The 13,738-nt window shown below is 41.3% G+C and overlaps 1 pseudogene; it reads left to right on the top strand.

Moving 5' to 3' along the window:
- The first annotated feature begins 2,071 nt into the window (after positions 1-2,071).
- Positions 2,072-11,302, top strand: LOC124135111 (annotated as a pseudogene).
- Positions 11,303-13,738: the final 2,436 nt, after the last annotated feature.

Raw genomic sequence — 13,738 nt, 5'->3', positions numbered from 1 at the left:
ACAAGCATCAACAAAGTCAGCGAGCCTGACCACCCGATCCCGTTAGTGCCTCCTACGACAATCATGCATCCATGGTAAATATTTTGCTTGGTTAGTACATGGATGCGTAAAGCATCAAACCAACCAACAAATAGATAAGATTGTAAGACGCTTCTGTCAGTTGGTTTGTTTCTTGTTTAACGCCGCACTGAGCAACATTCCAGCTACATGACGGCGGTCTGTAAAATAATCGAGTCTCGACCATACAATTCATTGATTAATATCATGAGCATCGATCCACGCAATTGGGATCGATGACATGCATCAACCAAGTCAGCGAGCCTGACCACGCGATCCCGTTAGTTGCCTTTTACTGTTGGTTGGTTTGATTGTTGTTTAACGCCGCACTCAGGAATAAAGTCCAGCTATATGACGGCGGTCTGTCAATAATCGAGACTGGCCCAGACAATCCGGTGATTGATATCATGAGCATCGACCCTCGCAATGTGGGATCGATGACAAGCATCAACCAAGTCAGCGAGCCTGACCACCCGATCCCGACATATTGTAATCGGATTTTTACGGGTCTGTATCCGATGTGCATATATCACTGGAGTCTCTTTTTTTAAATATTCATGACACAAAATTACATTTGAAGCACTTTATTGGTCAACACAAAACTGCACAATAAATAAGTCAAGGTAATATAAAATAAGCAAAAACATTCCACTCATCACATATGTGAAAATACATTTAACCCGAGTAACACGTAATGCTACTTGCTATTTACAAACGATAATCAAATGTTTATCCCAGAACTTTCACAGGAACAAGCGGTCAATTAACACAAGTTCTACACTTGTAAAGAACAATCGTACAGACACGTGACATCAAAATGTACAATATATCATCCAGAGAGATGAAGGATAGTACCACTTCCTGTAGACCCGTGAAGATCCGTGGTAGAATAGGTCTTCAGCAACCCATGCTTGCCGTAAAAGGCGACTATGCTTGTCGTAAGAGGCTACTAACGGGATCAGGTTGTCAGGCTCGCTGACTAGGTTGATGCATGTCATAGGTCCCAAGTGCGTGGATCGATGCTCATGATGTCAATAACTGGATTGTCCGGTCCAGACTCGATTATTTACAGACCAATTTGGATCGATGACATGCATGAACCAAGTCAGCGAGCCTGAACACCCGATCCCGTTAGTCGCCTTTTACGACAAGCATAGTCGCCTTTTACGGCAAGCATGGATTGCTGAAGACCTATTCTACCCCGGATCTTCACGGGCCCTGCAGAGCACATATACTGTCATAAAGCGCACATGTGTAACCCAGAAGGTAAAACAAATTTGTATGTGGTACCTTCAGAATCAGGATTGACAATATGACACATTTCAGTTTAATATTGATGAAAACAAACAAAACTACTAATATATTTTCAGAACAATCATTTTCTGAAACACTTGTTATTGTTTTCAAGGAACAAGTAATATTAAGTTGACACAATGGTATTGGTATACTTGATACCGTTCACACTGAAATATCTACAGTGGTAAATAATTATAATTTTTTCATAATAAATCTTTTCCAAATAATAGATTGTTGTAATATTTTATTATAATAAGAGCGATAGCTACGCGATAAATCACAAAGAACAATGAAGAACGGAGCGAGGTTAATTTCACGTTAAAACATTGATTTTTCGCTCGCAACTTGATGACGTACATTGGACGACGTTAATTTTTAGAGGGGAGTGTCTAGTGAGTTGTTCCCCATCAGTGTATAGCTATCGAAACAGATAAACGCGATGGCCGAACGATCGCATCTCAAAGTGGTTGAGATATGACAATCGGTAATGGGAGAAAAGGTACAGGTAATCGTTAGGATTATGAGAATATACAGGATATACCCACCCGTGCAAAAAATAGTCATCATTATTTAAATACGGGTAATTTTTTTCAAAGCTGCGCCCGTCATGTTTTTTTTTCTACACGGAAACTGGGTTTCCCGCATAGGGATATGATATGAGCCCATCCCTCTCGACAGGCAGAACCGCTGAAATGGATGATCGTTTCACCGCAGCGAAATGCTGTTTGGGGAAATGGGTCCGTATCCTGCCCTTCACCTCCTAGCGGCTGCAGGTGAGGAGGTCAGGCAAACCAGTCAGCAAAGCGTTTCCCTCTGATGATTGTGCCAGATTTACGCAAACGTGTTCAGTGTAATAATTGACCGCTAAGAATGTATTATGAAATATGTTAATAATTATTTATGTATTTCGTATGTACGCATATAAGTATGCATATGTGAGGCAAGGACAAAGGTGTTTTTTAAAAGTTTATTGACATTTTTCCAACTATTTCTCATCCCCATGTAACTTTCTCAGACCAAAAACAAAAAATGCATCATTATGTATCGACATCCCAATTTTCAAAGATTTCATATGATCCCTCGAGCTCGACATTTTCAGTTAATGGAGAAGAACACGTTGCTCTCCAGTCTTATGTTTTGGTGGAGGTACTTGTGTACACGGTCGAAGTCTTGTCAAGTTGCGATTCCTTGCCTGCAAATTTCTGTCTTAGCATTAATTTAACCCTGTCTGTGCCGATGAAGCTAAATAATATGTAGAAACCTTGAAGTCCGTTCATAATGATGAAGATGTACCAAAGGGATCTTACATCAGCAAATCCTGCAATAAAGCTGAATCCCCACGTAACACCCATTATGATGAACAGCTTACTGTAGATGAGGATACGGCATTTGTCCTTCCCAGTACTTGTCACGGTCTTTGAAAGTCTCAGACTCTTGTCAATGTTGTAGTATGTAACGACAAAAGATATTGTGTTGGCTACAATGCTAAGACCAACTGGAAGTCCGAATATCAAGAGTGATGCTGTTGGATTAGAGATCCAGCATACTCCTGATACTCCATAACCAATAACTATACCAGGGACATGAAGGACATCAATAAGAACCGAGACACCAACTACCACCACTGGAATTCCGAATGCAAAGAGACTGAAGAGTGTATAAGTTTTGTTGGTCCTCTGAGCCAGTGCCTGTTTTGTTTTGCTTTGGAAAGTATTAGCCACACTAAATGACATGACCGTCATCCACATGAAGGAACAGAGCCAAGAGAAATGCAGAGCTATTGCTAGGGCCTGACACAGTACTCCAGTGGGTAGACGGATGAGAAGTAGAAGGGTTTGAGATACCAGAAGTGAGGCAGACAACGACATGATTAGACGACCAGGTAGATTTCTTAGCTCAGGGAGCATCGAATACACGACCAGTGTAATAAATAGGCTGACCAAGGAAACACCAGACGTCACATGGCTCAGAATACCCTGTATGTGGTCGTATTTAAAGAATGTTTGAATGTGGCGCCTCGTTCGAGAGCAGTTGAACATGTTGCAGGCGTATACCTTTTTTTCTTGTATGAAGAAAGTATCTTCTTCAAGGACCAGATCTGAGTGTATAGCTTTTAATTTAAGGTTATCTAGCTCAAAATCGGAACGATTAAGAATGTTGAAATCACAGTTTAGAGGAATACCACAAACAATGGCTTCTGAAAGAACAGCAGTCATATTATTGTACTCAAGGACAAACCCTATCCTCTCCAGTGGATATAGAGTGTCACTGTCATGTGCATACATTATTCCACTGTTTGTTGTCAATGATGCATTTTGTAATGCAATGGCTGTCCCCGGGCTGCATGTAAAGTTCTGTACATATAAATTCGAAAGAAACACATCTGTTATGGTTCGTAAGTGGGTACTACTTTTATTGGAAAACAATTCGTTTACTTGTGAGATTGCATGTACGAGAGTTGTCAGTGTTAAATTCGAGTCAGTCATTATCTCAATAGAGAAGTCAATTCGCGGATAGAGATTGTCATCAGTTGAATTATTTTCTATACATAATGCATTGGTTGAGATATTAGTGACGAGAATGTTCAAATCCGTGATAAAATCAGCACCAAAGCTAATATTTGTAACATGAAACTTTGATTTTGAACCAATCACTGTGTCATTTTCAAAATTAACTGAGAAATTAAGATAGAAGTGATCTGGCGTTACGTGATATGGAACGAAATAATTTGTTACAATTTGAGTTCCATTAAAGACACAAGATCCGTTGACAGCAACATTGCCCCCTTGACAGTGCAGTTTCCGACAAATGTCATAGTGATGGTCAAATACTTCATCTACCTTACAATCTCCTGTGGGCATTATTATTTGATTAGATTCAAATTTCACGCCTTGTTCATTAAACAGTATGCTAAGCCCATCCCCCATAAAGGCCGAAGAACCAGTTGAAGGGACCCGTGCTTTGAAGTCCATTGTCTTTATGACAGTACAAGTTAAGTTCTCATTCAAGTCTTGCTGACGAACTAAGACATGGGGATTTCTGTAACGCTCACCATCCTCATCGAAAACCATGTGTTCATAGCTTCTGCACATGAGAACATTGGGATCAACATACTGTTCATTCTGTGAACACCTGTCCACACCATATTTATTGCATGTTCTCACTTTTTTTTTTTTTTAGTTGGTTCACTTTTTATAGTGCAGTTACCATATTTGAGTTTCTCCAATAAATTTGAATAACCATTAGGACTGGTGCCATGGCATACTGCTTTTGTGCTCCACCGTAGCACATCTTTTACTTGAAACCCATGACAAATGCCACAATAGATATTACGTAATATCACTTCTGGGTTTTGTTCCAAGGTAACTGGGGAGCTATTTAGTGGAGTACGTATGTTTGATGTACATTTGTCGGCCACACCAATATTGGCATTAAGTGGGCAGTTGGATATCATCCAATAATAATGGGTCATATTATCAGACCCTTCAATTTCTTGACAAGATCTTAACATAAGAATTGACATCTTTGCATCGAAGGAAGTAACGTCATTCATTAAACTTTTTGTTATCATATAAACATCATTCCAGTCTGACACATTAGAGAATAGAATCGACATGTTAGTGCCATGACATTCAGAAAGAAAATCATAGCAGCAATCCCCATAGATTATACAAATGTCATCACAGTGACATTTATATAGTCCTTCTTGTCCTGATAAAAGGGGTGATTCGCTACTGCGCTCTAAAACGTCCGTTTCATTATCAGCTGACGATCCATCACCTCGGAATGTCAACGCAAACTTAGGCGGGTCAAACCCATTTTCTTTCCAGCATCGTTGACTGCAACCCTCAAAGTGACATGGTAAAGCCTCGAGAACATCTGCAAAGTAAGGGAACACTTGCTAGATTCAAGTATATAGATAATGTTATTCCTAGATTCACGTAAATAGATATTAGAGGCGAATGACGAGATCGGGTGGTGAGACTCGCTGACTTGGTTGATGCATGTCATCGATCCCAATTGCGTGGATCGATGATTATGATATTAATCATTTGATTGTCTGGTCCAGACTCGATTATTTACACACCATCGTCATTTAGCTTGAATACTGCTGAGTGCGGCGTTAAACAACTAACCAACCAACCAACCAACCAACCAACCAACCGGTAGGCTCGTACACAGCATACATAACATCCTTTACCAAGGGAGACCGGTTGATAACAAGTTTATTTTGGAAGCATAATAAAGTTGCGTCCGCTTATCTAAAATGACTTCATCAGTATGGCTACCGAACACATGTTTAACAATATCAATACATTGCTAATTTTGGTCCAACCGATGTGCTTATTTAATGGTCTAATCATAATACAACATGTGTGATCATTTCAGGTAAATTGGCATGCGGTGTTCTGGGGAATTGTACTCAGTTTGTGTTCGCCTTGCTAATACTGAGAACTAATTTTGGCTACGAAATCTTCCGATGGCTTGGAGACAGGATAGAAGAGTTCCTGGAGCATACAGACAAAGGCTCGGAATTTGTTTTTGGCAAGAGTTACAGAGACCACATGTTTGTGTTCAGGGTATGCGTGGTGTTTCTTCGCAGTAACAAGTAAATCTGTAAAACAAATAGAACTACCATGTCGTTATAAAGCTTGGAAAATACTCAAAAACCCTTTACAATTTATTTCCACATAGTATTGTAGTATTGGTATTGGTATTGGTTTTGAAGCGGCTTATACTTATATTTCTGACAAAACACATTTGTTGTTTGTTTACAATGTCATATACTCATTGACATAAAGAAAGAAAATATATAACGTAATTACATGTTTCACATGCTTACACTTTTGTTTTGAACACCTGGTGAAATCCTTGACATCCATGCCCCATTCATAAATTGTTCACTGCTGTTTTTCCTTTCACACCCAGTGGAATTTGTTTCTTCTCTGGCGTGGACGTATTATATTTACTGATTTCATAGAAACCTTTTTTCGAGTTAAATCGTTGTTTGTTTTTATTTAGAGACATACATCACAAGTGAGTGAAGTTGTAAACTGGTCATGGCTTTGGTTGGTTTGTTATGTAACGCCGCACTCAGCAATTTCCCAGCTACATGACGGTGGTCTGTAAATAATCAAGTCTGGACCAGAGAATCCAGTGATTGACATCATACGCATAGATTCACGCAATTGAGTTCGATGACATGCATCAAACCAAGTCAGCGAGCCTGACCACCCGATCCCGTTAGTCGCCTCTTACGACAAGCAGTCTAGTTATTGCTGTAAGGGTTTCAGCGTTCATACATGTTTTGCGTACCTCTTGTTCTCAAAGTATCTTGTATGTTTTCAGATCATGCCATTAGTGATGATGTTTTGTTCCACTATAAACGTGTTGTACTACTACGGTATTCTCCAAGCGTCTGTGGCCAATTTCGGATGGTTCCTTACCTTCTGCCTTGGTACAAGTCCAGTTGAATCCGTCAACACAGCACTCAACATTCTCTTTGGCCCAGTAAGAATAGTGTTCATTCTTGAAAATGTGTTCACATATAATTACTTTAAAAGGATAATCTTATTGGTTTGCCAACCTAAAATCAACCAATGATTGAGGATACCATCATTCCGAGAGAAGAGTGTCCACAAGCCTATATCAAGTTCTAGTTTTCATCCTAACTCTTTTAGTGAGTGAGTGAGTGAGTTGGGTTTAACGCCGCTTTTAACAGTACTCCAGTCATATCGCGGCGTGTCAGCTTAATGTGGGAGGAAAGCCCGAAGTGATGCAGGTCTCAGACGTTTGCCACTTCGGTGAAACCCACGAGCACGGGTATGGTGCTGACATCCTAACTCTTTTAAGTCGAATTCGTGATGATGATCTGGGTTAGAATTGGTATTCAACAACCATTGTACGATTCCGACTATATCACAAGCATATATGTATGCATCGCTATCAATCAGTGTTGATACCAGGTGTTCGTGAAACGGTGAGCGTATACTGCCTCATGGCAACCGTCACAAACACATGCAAAGGCAATTCAATTGTTCACCTGAAAAAAAATGTTGCAAGTCAAAATAAGGAATTGCATCGGACACTGATGCGTCACATTTGAAAGTACACTCCACACTCCACATGAAAGCCTTACTAAGGCCTTGAATGTTATAACCATGATTAATCAACTATTGAGCAAGGGTCTGATGACGCTTTCTGAAATGTACTTTGGAAGAGCATGCACGGTTGTACCTCAAAAGGTTGTGAAATGAAGACACCAAAGGCTGAAGTTGCTGGAATATTGCTTGATAAAGGGAATGTTCACAATTGAAAAGTTGAAGTCATCGATCCTGTCGATCTAAATTTGAAATAGATGAGGCGATTTCACTGTGGCCATTGATAAATGTGGAAGGGACTTGGCTACTTAACAGACCATCTTAACACATGAACCTTAAGTTAAACTTGGCCCTTATTTTGTTTTTGTTATTATGAGCAGAAATCATCAGGAAACATATCAACTAGGAGGGAAGCACAACTGGTGCCCATTGGGAAGTGTCCTTCTTGCCTAAATATCATATCCCAAAATTTCACATATATGTTGTCTTAGAAGTCCAGCATTTCACACATTGTTTTCTCAGTAAACTTCAGATGACATTTGTACGGAAGCCTTTTAGGGCCATGTCCAAATAAAATTCATATCCCTATTAATTTTCCAGATACTTAGTGGAAATTTCCAGATAATAAGTGGAAATTTCCAGTAAATAGGGATATGAATTTTTTGGGGACATGGCCCTAAAAGGCTTCCCTACATTTGCTTTCATTTTTGACGAATAAGTCAGTATTTAAAACAATGCAATATAATATGTTAGCAATGTCTACATTCACTCGAGCCGTACCATCGACGGTACGTACGGTCGACAGCTGGAATATTGCTGAGTGGGGTGTTAAACAACAAACAATTGTACCAAGCCAAATATTGCCACTTCCCGACAATTGTTTCCAACTTTTTGGGTCACTAACTGCACTTTTAAGATCACATTAATACACTCCGTAAATTGCAACACAAGATTATATTATAGTAAACTTGTTTGGAAATGCTTGGAAACGATTTTCATAAATTATTCATCAAACCATAACAACGACCATAACATTGTAACATCCCTTCTGAAATCGACCCGTGACGATCCGGGATAGAATTGGTCTTCAGCAACCCATGCTTTTCGTAAAAGGCGACTATGCTTGTCGTAAGAGGGGTGAGTGAGTGAGGTTTTATGCCGCTTTAAGCAATATTCCAGTAATATCAGGGCGGGGGTCACCAGTAATGGGCTTCACACATTGTACCCATGTCGGGAATCGAACCCGGGTCTTCGGCGTGACGAGCAAACGCTTTAACCACTAGGCTACCCGACCGCCCTGTCGTAAGAGGAGACTAACGGGATCGGGTGGTCAGGCTCACTGAAGTGGTTGATGCATGTCATCGATCCCAATTACGTGGATCGATGCTCATGATATTAATCACTGGATTGTCCAGTCCAGACTCGAGTGTTTACAGACCGCCGTCATATAGCTGGAATATTGCCTAGTGCGGGGTTAAACAACAAAGCAACAAACCAACCAAACCTTTTGAAATCCGATTCCATATACATTCCTCGTCATCCGTTTGATGAAATAACATTACGTTCGTGATCAATATTGACCAATACCGTTGAAGTTGTTTTTTCCAGTTAACACCATTTGCCAAGATTCAGTTTTATTTTTGAATTGTTTTTACTGTAAATTCTGATGAGTAAAGGCAATTGATACAATCAATGCCTGCGAGGTACATTTCCTGTCTCGCGAACGTTGCGATAAGCTGCCACTGATAAATTCATTCGTTTGCTTAACACGGCAGTCAGCAATATTCAAGTTGTATTCAAGTCTCTTCTGCACATGTTGCATGGCCCCTAGGCTCCAGCCAATCACCTGCTAGCTGCCAGCGTCATGTCTGCCCCAGCTGCCCTGGCCATGTCCAAGCTGATCGTTCCGGAAACACAGTGGACCAAGATCAAACCAAGAGACGCATACAACATCCCCGTCCCGTCAGTAACGTATCACATCAAACTCGTCACTTTATGAGATCTGTAAGGAGGGGTGCCCTGTGATTTAAAAAAGATACCCATCTCACCCAGGACTTACTGGAACTAAATTACCCCTGTGTTTTACGAAAGAAACAAAATTGTGTTGAGAACAAATGTTCGGGTCCTTTCAGAGATACAATGTGTGTGTTTTGAAGCAGTGATCCACAAGGTACCGTGTCTCTAACAAAATTCCCCCATGCCTTATAGTGCAATGATATAAGACAGTAGTGTAAAACGGGAAACACAATTTAGAATGGGTTTTCATTGAAATGGTTACCGTCTTAACTGCATTGCCGTTAGTGGGTTCCTTCTTGGTTTCGACTTTTACCAAAGTTTGTACTGCTGATAGTACCTGACCCGCATTAACTGGGAGGTTCGTCATTGTAATAACATAATCACACAATTATGATCTGCAGAAAATTCAACAACATTCTGGAAGCGGTGTCTGAAGGTGCGAGAGAATCTCTGCCAATTCTGACAAGTATCATTGCTAACCAGATCATCTACATAGCCATCGTCCAGTTCGTGGACTCGGCGCTCATCTTGTTTGGTAACAGAGTTGGGGTGTCAGGACTGTCCTTTGCGGTAAATTCAACATTAATGTTAAAATCTTAAACACTGTTAAGTTAAAATTGTGAATCGCATCCACCCGAACAAAAACGGTTTAAATATGTGAAAGACATTAATATTGAAACCTCGTTATTCTGGAGGGGCGGTGAGTTAGCCTAGTTGTTAAAGCGTTTGCTCGGCATGCCGAAGTCCCGGGTTCGATTCCCATCATGGTACAGTATGTGAAGCCCAATTATCTTAAGTCCCCCGCCGTCATATTGAATATTGCTGATAAAAGCGGCGTGACGCCATACTCACTCACTCACTCTTTTTTGCTGGAGGGAAGCGTTAACAGGAGAGCAGGATACGCTCACCTTTTCGCGAACACCAGTATCATTGGGGTGAGTGAGTTGGGTTTAACTCCGCTTTTAACAGTATTCCAATTATATCACGGCGTGTCAGCTTCATGTGGGAGGAAAGCCCGAAGTGATGCAGGTCTCAGACGTTTACCACTTCGGTGAAACCCACGAGCACGGGTATGGTGTTGACAAACCTAGAACCATAATTAGGGCGAACCGGGATTCGAACCCACAATCATAGGTTTGTGGCGTACCCAAGGGACGCAACACTGCACAGCGAAAACACCAGTATCATCACCGTTTGATAGTGATCAACAAACATATGCTTATCATTTAGTTAGAATCGTACAATGGACTCTGTATTTAGCAGAGATTTCTTATGATTGTGGAAATGGTTTTGTATCGTATTTATCGTTATGAAATTGTCCGCATTGACAAATTAACCAATCACGAGTGAAATGTTCAATTGTATACAAATGAATATTGTCTGTAGCTCCGCGACCAAGTGAGGTGGTTGTCCGCACTATCCAGGTCCGTACTATCGAGCTTTCAATGTATGTCATCATACGAAAACACTTTTCATAATATATGTTTCAGTTCCTGTGCTCCTACTGCTTCTACCCGTTAAACTACATTATGGGTTTCTCGAGGTCAGATATCCTGAAGATTGGTGAGCTGTTAGGAATTAAGACGTTTGCAAATTCCTTCTATGGTTACCATCTATTCGGGAAACTCATCAAGAACCGCGAGGTGCTAGAAAACTACGTGGCGTCCACTAATGGAACGTGGCACTGGGAAGGAAGTGACGTCATATTAGACTGGACCAATAGGACACTTCCTGGAGGGATACTAACGGTAAGTGATGGAGTAGGTGATCATAAGTTATGCGTAGTCGGACCGCTTCTATTCGTCAGCCCGGTCAACACAAATGACACATAACACGAAAACAGGAGACATAGGTCTACGTGTACCTGCAGTTGGATATATGTTCAGGGTTAAATGAAAGATGTTATTTAGTGATGATTGATTTAGAGTTTTGTCGACGTCAGTCAGATATGTCATGTCAGCCGGACCACTGAAGCCTTTACGTAATCGAGCCTTACCCAACAGCGGGTAATTGGTAAAAGTCCCAAATTTGACTAGTCAAGCGAGGTCACGAAACCTGACATCTTCCCGAGTCAAGCGTGTCCATAGCCTCTATCAAAGCCTAGTTGCAACCCTTACCACATCAAGGCCACTTTTCTTGGCTCGACCGTGGCGCCACCTCGATCGCGTACATCACGAGTTGTGCCCCTTAGGAAACGCGATATCCAATCAGATCGCTGTTCACAAACCATAGATGACGACCTTGTCGATCAGATTATGAATACATTCGCCATTTCATCCCTGACAAAAAACATAGGCAATTGTTGTGGGGTTTAAAGGTGAAAAAGACCTATTCGTGTCAACAAAGACAGACAGCGTTAAATCACGTCATACGAGGGTGCTAGTCGTGCAAGTTGAATTTGTGAAACATTCTCTGATAGGATTATCGATATGTGCGATAGTCCAATCATATATAGCACAGGAAAGTAGGCTTGATGTGGCAAGGGTGGAAACAAGACTTTGATACAAAAGGCTACTGGTCGCCCATGCCTCGGGAAGACGGGAACCTGATGACCCGATCCCAAATTTACTTTTCTTTTAGCATGACGAAATGGAAACGATTGTAACCCGACCTCCACTATGTTATATATACGAGAAAAAGGGGTTTTCTTTCGATCTAAGAGCCACACTTCTAATTTCAGAAACGATCGGAGGTGATTGGAATCTATGCGTTCTGTGGACAGAACCATCTCGCTGCTCTAGGAGTCGCCATCGGAGTCTTCAATACTTTAATTCCACAGAGAAAACACACCATTACAAAATACATCATCCGTGCTAATATAACCGGGCAGTTGCCATGCTACATGACCGCATGTATAGCAGGTGAGTTGTAAATGACATTATCTTAAAGCATTCACATACCAACTTTCAAGTAGACTCCCGTTAGTCGCCTCTTACGACAATGAGTCTTCAGCAACCCATGCTTTCCGTAAATGGTGACTATGCTTGTCGTAAAAGGCGACTAACGGGATCGGGTGGTTAGGCTCGCTGACTTGGTTGATGCATGTCATCGATCCCAATTGCATGGATCGATGCTCATGATATCAATCACTGGATTGTCTGGTCCAGGCTCGATTATTTACAGACCGCTGTCATATAGCTGGAATATTGCTGAGTGCGGCGTTAAACAACAAACCAAAACAAAACAAAACAAGCATAGTCGCCTTTTACGGCAATGCAACCAATTATTGAATACTTGCCTATGATCACAGGTATGCTGTATGACGAAACACTAACGTAACAAATGATTTGGATTTGACTGGCCAGCATCAGACGCAAGGATCCAAGCATCAGCTCGCATTCTCATTACAGTCTTCGTGTAAGTCGACAATCGTTTGTGATCACTTATCTTTACCGATTCCGAGAAGGGCTAAATAATAAACAACTGAGATAATAAACATGGCCTTGGTAGCTGTTATTCTGTTGACTTCCTAAATACTGTGCTGATCATGCTCTCTGACTTGGTTGATGCATGTCATCGTATACCAATTACGTGGGTCAGTGCTTCTGGTGTCAGTCACTTGACTTGTCTGTTCCAGATACGATTATATACAGACCACTGTCATATAGCTGGAATAATTCAGGTCTATATAAAGCGACAAACACGGAATTGAATCTTGTAGCGTATTTACTCGTCGTTGTGAACAAGGTATACTTATCTATACTGAACCGCAAAAGAAACGTCACCATGGATAGATATATGAGAAGCCTTGTTTGTCCAAACACTGCAAACATACTTTGAGACATACTTGAGATACTGAAAAGATGAAACTTGGCAAAACTGATCATCAAGGTTGAAATTATAGATTCAAATGTTCTTAAAGTGAAGTCTCTGAGAAAATGGCATCACAAGTCAGCATCTCGTGTAGCCACCATGTGCATAGATGACTGCCGTGCAACGTCGATACATGGAATGGATGAGGCGGTTGATGAAGGCCATAGGCACTTCAGCCCACAGTTCAGCTGCAGTTGTCGGCCTTGGTCGGACGTTATTCAGCCATCTTTGAATCTCGTCCGTCAGGTGCTCAATGGGATTTAAATCGGGACTGAGGGCAGGCCATTGCATGGTTCTGGTGCCATTCTGCTGGAGGAAGTCACTTGTTGTTCTCGCAGTTTGGGCACGGGCGTTATCATGCTGAAACTCGTGGTTGCGGCGACGTGCCAAATGAGGTATGGCGTGTGGATTCAAGATTTACCGAGCTGCTGTGACACCATTGTTGGACCGATGTT

The sequence above is a fragment of the Haliotis rufescens genome, unplaced genomic scaffold, assembly GCF_023055435.1.
Source record: "Haliotis rufescens isolate VD_foot unplaced genomic scaffold, xgHalRufe1.0.p SCAF_10, whole genome shotgun sequence".
Classification (NCBI taxonomy): domain Eukaryota; kingdom Metazoa; phylum Mollusca; class Gastropoda; order Lepetellida; family Haliotidae; genus Haliotis; species Haliotis rufescens.
The sequence above is the reverse complement of the archived record's forward strand: the minus strand, read 5'-3'. Positions and strand labels throughout refer to the sequence as shown.